We start from the raw sequence: 11,230 nt of genomic DNA on the forward strand, positions 1-11,230 counted from the left end.
AGAGACGATCTTATTCCTAGATGTTGGGTTGGTAGTGGCCATTTAAAAAACATAAACACGCAACAATAAATAAGATGGTTCACTAACACCAAGATGTTTCTGGACCGTTCCACAAACATAAACATGCAACATCAATTGCAATAAGATGTTTTCAGTACTCCCGCCAAGATCCTTCAATTACGTGCTACCACTCAATCTGTATTTCTAATTAGCCCACAGAAAAGAAGAGATGATTATTACCATTAATATTTCTAATATGGTCCATTCCACAAACATAAACATGCAACATCAATTGCAATAAGATGTTTCCAGTACTCCCACCAAGACCCTTCAATTACGTGCTACCACTCAATCTGTATTTCTAATTAGCCCACAGAAAAGAAGAGATAATTATTACCATTAATATTTCTAATATATGGAAACATCTTATTGCAATTGATGTTGCATGTTTATGTTTGTGGAAGCCTTTTGTGGGGAGAGTGCTTCTAGTTGAGTGGACCATCATAATCTAATTGCCCAATTCCATCACAATCACAATCATTTCAAGGAAAACAATTATGATGCTAAATTAGCACATGGCAAATTTAACTCCTCCGTGAACTCATCATAATGCGGAGTAATAAATAAAGAGAGTTAAAATTAAGGTGATTCGACAATATGTCTACATCCACACATTAAAATTCTATAGGTTACATTTAACTTTTATTGAATGATATGATTGTATATAAGAGCTTCATTATATAGAAGTTAAAAGGGAGAGAAGCTTCTTGTATCTTAGCAATGTGGGACAAGTGGATGGGTTTTGGATCCTTGGAATTCTTAGGGGAATTCCAGTTTTTAAAATTTCAAATTCAAACTATTTATTTTCAACTAAGAGCCATTATCCTGCCACGTGTTTCACTACTAATAAAATAATAAAATAATGATGATTATTAATATCATCAAAAATTTATTATTATTTTATTAGTAGTGTAACACATGGCAGAATAATAACTCTTAGATGAAAATGAATAGCTTAAATCTGAAATTTCAGAAACTAGAATTTCCTTAGAAATTCCAAGGGATCCGAATCTGGTGGAGGCTTTTATACAAGCTAATGGCCAAAACTTCTCTTCACTTGGGCAATGTAGGACAATCCACATATCATCTCTAACATACCCCTTCAAACTTAAGGTAAAAACTTGTGAAATCTTGAGTTTGCTTCTTGATCAGTGACGGTGGAGACTGAAGATGATGGCACCAGAATTTGAAGCGTCAATAATTCTTGAATATCGGCAACATTTGGTCAGAATGAGCCAACTATAGGCCTTACATGGAAGCCAAATATGGGCTGAAATGAGCATTGGCTTAAAACAATACCACAAATGCCAAATTACAAATAATGGGCCAAGGGCCAAATATGAAAGTCAACAATGGGCTGAAACGGGTCTGGGTTTGAAACAATACCACTAAAGCCGAGCTTAGGTTTTAAACAATACCACAAAGGCCAAAATATATGAGGCCAACTATGGGCGAACAAACCAACTATGAGCTAAAATGAGCATAGGTTTGAAACAATACCACAAATGCCAAATAATGGGCCAACAAAAGACCAAGGGAGAAAGAAAATAGGCAACTTGGGCCTCTTTTGTTTTGTTTTGTGTTTTGTGTTTTTTTTTTTTTTTTTTGAATAATATCATATTCTCATATTACATAAATTGGGATAAGATTTACCTTAATCCCCTAACCAAACAGAACCAAATTGGAACTTAAGCTAGAATATCCTATTCCTAAACCTGAATAGGAATATATGCCGAATAAAAAGTAAACCTATTGCCAAACACATGCATGTTTTCTTCTTCAAAACTGTTGGTGCCGGCGATGGACGTGGGTGACGGCGTTGCTGAGTTCTGGACGGTGGGTTGACGCTAGCTAGCATGTGGCGGCGTCATGGTGCCTGGCTAGCAGTGGATTGTTGGAGATCCGACTGGTGAGAAACTTGCGGCGGCGCATCTACGACGCAAGATGTGATGGCGTAGATGGGGCGCCGCTGGTCTTAGCCAGCTAGTGGTTGGGCTGCTAGGAAAGGTGCCGGAGGAGGAGGATTAAAGATGATGACAGAGCGACTGAGAATAAGATGGTGGAGAAGTTTACAAATATGGACCCAAAAAACAAAAAAAAATTGTGAGGCAAGATTTAGTGGAAATTCAAGGTTCAGAACTCTGTTGGGGTTTTTCAAACTAGAGTTGAAGGAATGCTCAGACCATTTGAGAAAAAGGTGGAAGAGAAGGAAAAGACCAAAGAAAAGGAAGGTGCTTCGACGAAAAGACTTATTTGTGGAACGAAAAAGGAGAGGGTGTTTTGTTGGGAATCAGATGTGTTAAAGATGTTGTGGGATGGTGGAGTTGGTGTTTGTGAAAAAGCCTGAAAGACAATCAGTGTTGCAGCAAAATGAAGTTCATCCTCGGGTGAATCTTTAAAAGCAGCAAAATCCAAAACTACGAAAGTGATTGTAAAAACAATCCAAAATAGAGAAGTTGCAGGGAAATTGACGGAAAATAAACTTGCAAAATAAATTTTTTATGATTGTATAAACAATCCAAAACACAGAAAATGAAATTACAGAGAAATAAAAGAAATTACAGGAAAATAAAAACAAGACTTGAGAAATTAAAACAAATAAAACAAAAGAATTAAACCGAAATCTAATAATTGACGTTAGCCTATTAACTTTAATACCATGAAAGAAATCATAATGCGGCATAATAAACAAGGAGAGACAAAATTAAGGTTATTCGGCAATATGCCTACATCCATACACTAAAGCCCTATATATTACATTTGACTTTTATTGACTGATTTGATTGTATATAAGAGCTTCATTATATAGAAGTTAAAAGGAGGGAAGCTCCTTGTATCTTAACAATGTGGAATAAAAGGATGAGACTTTTATATAAGCTAATGGCCAAAGCCTCATCCCACTTTGGCAACGTGGGAAATTCCACGTATTGTTACATTTTGGGATTTTGTCCTTTTCCTAGCGTCATCATTTCCTTCCCTCGTGACGTCATTAAGTCTTCCGTCATGCGTGTCGTAGCCTACGTGTATTATTAATTAATAATAGTGAGAATCTGATGAGCAAATGTGTTTTATGCGGTGCAGACTTAGAGCATTCCCAATGGAAGAGCCAAATGTTACTTTTATCTAGAATAACTCTTCAAATGTTCAAAAAACCTTCCACATTGGATGAGCCAAAAATATATGTAAAATAGATATTTGATTAGAAGAGCTAAAAAAAAAAGTTAAATGTAGCAGCACTTTTTAAGGGAGCCATTTTATTTTTTAGTGTTTCTCTCTCCTGCTTTATCTTTTTCTCAAATCTTTTCCCACCTATTTTTTAGAAATATAACTAATCGGATGTGTAGACACTTAAAAATGACTTAGCTAAACTAGATAAAAGTGAGTTTTGAAGAGTCATTTTACATAAAAATATGGCTTTTTCATTGGGAATGCTCTTACGGGTTTACCTGTCCACACTAGGCATAAGAGTGCCACGTGAAAAATGTTTGCAAGACTTGTACGACTACGATTAAGGGATTTCCATTTAATTGGCTATGAAAGGACGGTGTATTGACTTTCTTCGTTTTTGGGTCGAAGACTAAGACTTTCTTGGCACCCACACTTTCGTATTTGGATTTAGTAGCTGAATTTTTTTTTTTTGATGATGATGTTAGGTTTTGTATTTATGTTGGCCAATGTATTATAATGTGTTAAAATATAATATGGTTTTTGGGTTGTAGGGGTACTATGTATTGATTTAAGGATTAAGTTGGTGTAAAAGCGAGTTTAAGCTAGACATGAGAATACGGCTTTTTGAATGTTGTTCATCAAAGACTTAGTCAGAGTCAAACGGCCATGTCGTTAGATTTAGACATAGATGGAGATAGTCTTGGTGGCATTGGAAAATGGATTCAAAGAAATACAACTCTGAATTTTTCGAAAGTTTTTCAATTCAAATGATGGCTTACGACCTGTTTGAGATTGCGTTTGAGGAGCCTAAATGTGATTTTAATACTTAAAAAATCTATTTGAAGAAAAGTATTCGTTTGTTAAAAAAATTAAAAGCGCTTTTAAGAATCCAAAAATCTTAAAAATGGTTAAAACGTACTTTTGGTAAAAATTTAAAAATGAAACTTTTGCCAAAAAATTTTTTTTGACTTAAAAACTTTATTTTTCAAACACAATCCCGAACATACTCTTAATATAAGTTTGATTTAAGGATTAAGTTTATGTAAAAGTTGAAAAACGGTCATGTCAAAACAAGCTGTCAATAAAAGTTTAAAATTCTGGACAGAATTATTCAAACTTAATCTCCATCGAAAGAGATTTGTACATAATGGATGGATTGCAATCTCTAGTGATAAGTTGTTTTTTCAATAGCTTACCTACCTTTTAAAACCTAGGTTTCATTCCATCTATTTAGCCCTGAGGCAGGGAGAGGGACAACTTTTCAGAATATTTTGAAGAGAGATCTTAAACCTCTTTGAGCCTAATTTGAACTCTCTTTTTGTTTTTTTTTTTTTCGCCATTAAACCATAGAAATAATATAGACAACACAATCTTTTAAAAAAACATATATAGACTACACAAAGAATATAGACAAGTCCTCAAAACACTTACAGCACACAACCAACCTAACAGCAACCAAAAAAAAAAAAAATCAGATTCTCAATCTTCTGAGAATTGGACAGAAACCCTCATAGGAAAATCAAAACATCTACAAACAAACGAAAACGAACCCTAGGCTTTGTTTGGTAAACCTCTTGTCCCTGGATACTGTAGCTGAGTGGATTGATGTGAAAGTAAGAATGTTTGGTATTAAAAAAGTAAAAAAAAAAATGATATGGAAAAATAAAAAAGTTATGTTTTGTAGTAATTTTTTTATTTAAATATTAGTTAAAAGTAATGGATATGATATATAAAGTAAATGATGAGATATAAAAAGTGAGAATGTTTTCATGTTTTTTTTTTTTTATTATTATTTATTATTTATTTATTTTTAATGAAGTGAATAGTATTAAGGGGAGAGGAAGAGTTTACCAAATGAGGCCTAGACAACACCTAAGCTCCCAACAAATCTTTTGTAAGTGTATTTCCTCTTAATATAATTGATTTCCAAACTTAACATCATTTCCATACTCCCACAAAATTATAGACAATGGATCTCCAAGCTAAATTGCAGATGGTAGCTTTAAAACTTTTCCTCTTTCCAATCACTTAACCCTTTAGTACTCATCAAAACTCCACCCAATAGGAACATTAGGTTGAAAACACATTTGCATAGCTGCCTTCAACAATCTTTTGCTGAAAGTACGTTAACAAATAAATGATCTCTAGTCTCAATAACGCTCCTACAAAACACACACGTCACCTCACCACTCACTCCACATTTCAACACTCTATCCTTGATTGATAGGGTTGTAAATAAACAGATCCGCTCATGAACATGTTCGTGCTCGGGCTTGGCTTGAATTAGCTTAGCTCGGGCTTAGTTCATTTATTATCTATGAAATTACGTTATTACTCTCAGGCTTATTTATTTATTTATTTTATTTATAAATTTTCATCAAATTTAATTAATGGAAATTAGTAACAGAGGGTTTAAGTTGAAATTTTTTAAAACATTAGCGATGTATATTGCCAATTTTTAAACTTTGGGGTTCAAATTGAAAAACACCTAAAACTTCAAGGGTAAAGTGGATTTTCCCCTTATTTTTAAATTTGTAATGAGAACATGTTAAGTATTTTTTTTTTTTTTTTTTTTTTTTTTTAAAAAAAGAGGTTTCTTCTTAATGTAATATATATATATATATATATATATATATATACATATAAAATTTAGATTATATTATTTAATTACCCAAACGATAAATTTTAACTATGATTAAACAATCACGGCATTTACTTTATATAAGGAATGGCTAAATTAATTGAGTAACTCGTGAACAAGTTCAAGTTTAACCTCATTTGAAAAATAGATGAATAGAACTTGAACATATTATTTAGTCTGATAATAAGCTCGAACTCGGCTCATTTTCAAAAAAAAAAAAAAAAAAAAAAATTATACAAATCAAACTTAAAACATTAAATAGCAAAAAATTATCTAATCGCCTTCTTATTAAGATATATATATATATATATATATATATATGTGTATGAAGATGTTATGTAACATAATCCAGCTTTGGGTGTTATTCACAAGAGATATATTTTTGATCCCTTGTATCAAAAACTGAATAAAATATTAAAATGTATTATATATATATATATATAAAAGCATCAGACGTGCATCTCGTATTCTTGGGCATCTTTTCGAGCCGTTTGAGGAGGACAAAACATAGATGCACACACGCCAAACACGTGAAGCACAAGTGATTGAAGTGATTGAGGTTTAGCCGCAGGATGGTTTCGAGAGACATCCAGCGTCAGAGGATACGTCAAGTCACACACATGGTCTAAGGCATCAAACGTGTTACGTGGTTGTCGCCTGCCAGGCAGGCAGCCCCACATGCATGCGCATGGGAAGTTGATTGTCAGTTGTCACACTGTAGTAGTGGAGGCTAGGTGACCACTGACCAGCACGTGATCACGTCCCACATTTTAATTGGTTTCTCTTTTCTTCTTTCTTTCTTTCTTTCTTCTTCTATTTTCTAAAAATCTTTAATTTTCTTCATGACTTAACCAAGTCCACTATTCCACTTCTATTGTACACCAATCTTTGAATCAAAACTTGATTATGTATTACTAATTGGCTTCCTCTTTCCATCTCAACAAGTTCATGCTTGAAGGTGACTCTGCGGTTGAAAATTTTGGCTCTACAACATCCTTCCTCTCCTTCCCCTCAGTGGCGGAGCCAGACGTTTCAGAATGTAGGGGCCGTAAAAAAAAAATTCTGCATCCTAAAAATTTTTTTCACACTAAAAATTTTTTGCGTCACAAAAAATTTGGTAATTCACACAATATATGCATCACAAAAAAAATATCTATAAAAATTTATAAATATGTGCTCAAATTGATATATTAGAAATATCACATGTCGGCACTACATAAAAAAGACAGAAATACAAAAAAGTGTCTAGAACTGCACTTTACGGTCTTTTAGAAGTACAAAATCATCAAGTATTGAATCTAAATCGAAGCTCTCAGCAATTTCTCTTTCAATATAAAGAACTAAGCTATTTGCAAGAAAATCATCCTCCATTTTGTTGCGTAGTCGTGTTTTAACAATTTTCATTGCTGAAAATGCTCGTTCGGTAGTTGCTGTAGACACTGGAAGAGTCAAAATAAGACGAATCAATCTATCAATGAGATAGTATGTCTTTGATTTTTCTGTTTTTGCCAATCCTTGGCATAATTCTGCAATAGAAGACAAATTTTGTAATGTCGGATCGGTATGGACATCAGATTCAAAATACCTCAACTGATATCTCAAATTAATTTTCTCCTGCTCAGAAAAATCAAGAGGATAATATTTCTCCACAAGGATACATATATCATCAATTTTGAAGGATTTATAAGCATCTTTTGGATCCAAAGCAGAGATAAGTGTCAAAAGTTCCATCGCTTTTTCACCAAACCTACTATCAAGCTCTTGCAATTGAAAGTCGATAGCAGTATTGAATATGTCAAAATGATAATGATGCTCCACTGTAATGTAATTCTTTTGATTACGACATCGACCTTCAATATAACGAGCACTCAAATCCGGAATGTCAATTTCAGATTTCTTGCAAAAAGAGACAATGTTCTCAAGCAAATTATCCCAACCATCATCTCTCAACTTTTGGATAAGTTTCTTCGCAATAGAAACTGTATGAATAGCATTCAAAATGTCTAGAGATTTTTGCTGCAAAACTTAACAAAGAACATCAGTAATGCCCATGAGTTCCTTCATTAAATGTAAAATAAATATGAACTCGAAGGATGTAAGCATTTTATAAGCAGCCTTAGCATCTCCTCGTTGAGAGTAAGTACCTCCTTCTCTTTGAACATCTTCAAGCACTGTACAAGTAGCATCAAACATCCTTATCATGCTACAAATAGAATTAAAATGAGAACCCCAACGAGAATCACCAACTCGCTTCAAAGTGCCAATTTGGTTAGCCCCTTTTCCAGTTTCAAGCTCACCAATAGTTTGCATATGTGCAATTTGTGTTGCATGAACAGCTTGTAGTAGATCATGACGTTTACATGAAGCACTGGCCACATTGATAATAAAATTCAAATTTGTGAACACATGAACAAAATCCACCTCTCTAGATGCAGCAACTAATGTTAATTGTAATCGATGAGCAAAACAATGAATATAGTATGCACAAGGACAATCATTAAGAAATAATGCTTGCAATCCTTTCCATTCACCACGCATGTTACTGGCACCATCATATCCTTGTCCACGGATATTTTGAATATCAAGGAGATAACGAGAGAGAACATCAGATATTCCATTCTTTAGAGTTAATGCCGATGTATCTTTAACATGAACTATATCAAAGAAACGTTCTTGTATAAAACCATCTTTGTCAACAAATCTCAAAACAATAGCCATTTGCTCTCTCTTAGACTCATCTCGTGCTTCATCAACAATAATGCAAAATTTAGAGTCTCCAATATCTTCACGAATTTTATTTCGCACTTTACTTGCAATGACATGCAAAATCTCATTTTGAATTGTATGTGAAGTGTACTTTGCAGATTGTGGAGCATTTTCCAAAACAATACTTGCAACTTTCTCATTATATGATGCCAAAATTTGAATCATCTCAAGAAAATTACCTCGATTTTTTGAATTAAGAGTCTCATCATGACCTCCTAAAGCACATCCTTGAAATGTAAGCCACCGAGCAACATCAATAGAAGTTTTCACACGAAGTCGATTATTTAGAATTTGTTCGGTACTTTGTGCATTCAATACTTTATCAATATGTTGTGCTTGATTTCGCAAATCCTCACAATATTTCACAGCATTATTGTGAGGTGAACAAGGATCTTCCCCAATATGAGTCAAAAATGTACAATTTTTTCCATCATGAACCTTTTTCCAACTTCTAAATCCCTTTATAGTAAATACATCACATCCAGGACGTCCAAGTGCTTTCGTAGAAAAAAGATAACATGGTAGACAATATGCAGCATCAGTAGAACGAGAATACTCAAGCCAAGTTGAAAATTGTGTGAACCAAGAAGCTTGAAAGCGACGAGGGTGCTTTTCTGGTCCAGAAAGTGGATATTGTTCCTTTCGAAGAATAAGTTGATGTGGACCATAGTTCAAATAAGCTCGCCTTATTTCATTCCGTTGATTGACTGGATAGTCCTACATCGGAGGACGTAATCCTGGATCACGTTCTATAGAAGAAATATCAACTTCATTAACATTATGTGTGGATAATGCAAAATGAACCTCTTGTGTCTCCGTAATTACAGCTTCTCCGCAAGGATGTTCTTCATCTTCAACCCTTGAAGATTTAAGATGACGCTCATCGGGATTTGAAGTTCCAGTATTAAGATCAAACGGTGTATTACTTTTCGAAATGTCAGCTTCTTTCCTTTTAAAGAACGAATCAAGAGTCTTAAACTTTGACATGATGCATGAACCTAAAATTTTCAAGTTAAATCACAACCCCGTAAGATAGACGATCGAATTACCAATATACATTACCGATATAGAACAAATGCAACTATTTATGATGAGTAGTACCACTAACATGTATTATTCTCTTAATTTGATCAAAGCCTAAAGAGGCTAAACGGTAACACAACAACAATTTTCGCTCAGTTTCAAGCTTTCAGACTTTTAGTTATGCTACAATTTTTGCCGTATTGTTTAATTGTTCTACATCAAATTGATGTCTATTTATAATGATTAATGGGTACCACTAACATGTATTATTCAATTTTTTCTCTTAATTTGATCAAAGCCTAAAGAGCCAAAAAGGCTAAACAATATCATAAAATAGCAGCAATATAACAATTTTAGGAATTAGAATAAAAAAAAAATTAAGCAGATTCTTGGGATACCTATCTCAGTGTTTCCGGTAAAAATCTAATCTCCCAATGGACCCAATCCAATTTGTCAATCTGACTAGTGACCACCTATTTTCTGCCCTGAAAATACATGACATCCATTAAACAATATCATATCACTTTCAGTCTTTTAGGAATCAGAATAAAAAAAATAAAAAAAAAATTAAGCAAATTCTTGGAATACCTACGGCCTACCTCTGTTTCTGGTAAAAATTCAAGCTCCCAATGAACCCAATCCAATCTGACCAATGGCCACCTATTTTGAGTATTTTCTGCCCTGAAAATACATGACACCCATAACCCATTAAGCCTTAAGGAGAAAAAAAAAATCAAGGTTAAATATATAAAATTAACCCTAAATAAATTTTAAGGAACAAAAACTGCAAATGTCCATATATGGTGCATGGAATTTTTTTTTCTGAGAGATCATGCCACACATTAGTGTATATAATTACTCATTAATGATAGTATTTTTTTTAGGGGTGTCAAAAATTACCGGGAAACCGGAACCGGGTTTTCATTTTATTTAATAATATTTATTATATATATATATATATATATATATATATATTTTTTTTTTTACACTTAGGTTTAGGTTTAGGGTATTTAAAAAAATTAAATTTTTATTTCTAAGGCCCAAATAGGCAAAAACATTGATTTTTTAGGATTTTTGGAGTTTTTTAGGTTTATTTTTTAATTATTTGGAACAATCACAACAAAGCCCCTTTAATTTAGACAAAGAAACTAATAGATTTTTTAAAAAATAGGCCAACTTATGAAAAAAAAATTGGCTTATTTTAGGCCAAATACCTAAAATAAGCCCAAAAACCAATTTTTTTTAAAAACCGGTTACCGGACCGGGTAAAACCGGTTCCGGTTCCGGTTTCTCAAAATTGAGAACCGGGTACCCCGGTTCCGGTTCCAGTTTTGGCCAAAAACCGGGAAACCGGACCGGTTTGACACCCCTAATTATTTCTTAGAAGTGCTAGAGAGCCAAAGGGAATTGCCCAGAATTTTTTCCAAACTGATGTGGCAGAATTCCAGCCACCCTTTGAATTTTCATTTTAAAATTCTACCATGCCAGTTTGGAAAAAATTCTAGACAATTCTCTTTGGCTCTCTAATACTTCTTATTATTTTGGCATCAAATTTTGTTGTTTTTACTTTAT

At 33.5% G+C, this 11,230-nt stretch overlaps 1 long non-coding RNA gene and 1 pseudogene across 1 annotated transcript; both read right to left on the reverse strand.

Annotated features, from left to right (window-relative positions):
- Positions 1–695: 695 nt before the first annotated feature.
- LOC132190688 (uncharacterized) lies at positions 696–10,341 on the reverse strand. The gene is made up of 3 exons (XR_009441162.1): positions 10,258–10,341; positions 10,057–10,143; positions 696–1,307 (listed from the first exon to the last, which is right to left on the reverse strand). It is a non-coding gene; the product is annotated as an uncharacterized LOC132190688 (long non-coding RNA).
- On the reverse strand, positions 7,085–9,622 carry LOC132189419 (uncharacterized; annotated as a pseudogene).
- Positions 10,342–11,230: the final 889 nt, after the last annotated feature.

This window comes from Corylus avellana, chromosome ca8 (genome assembly GCF_901000735.1).
Source record: "Corylus avellana chromosome ca8, CavTom2PMs-1.0".
In the NCBI taxonomy this organism is placed as follows: domain Eukaryota; kingdom Viridiplantae; phylum Streptophyta; class Magnoliopsida; order Fagales; family Betulaceae; genus Corylus; species Corylus avellana.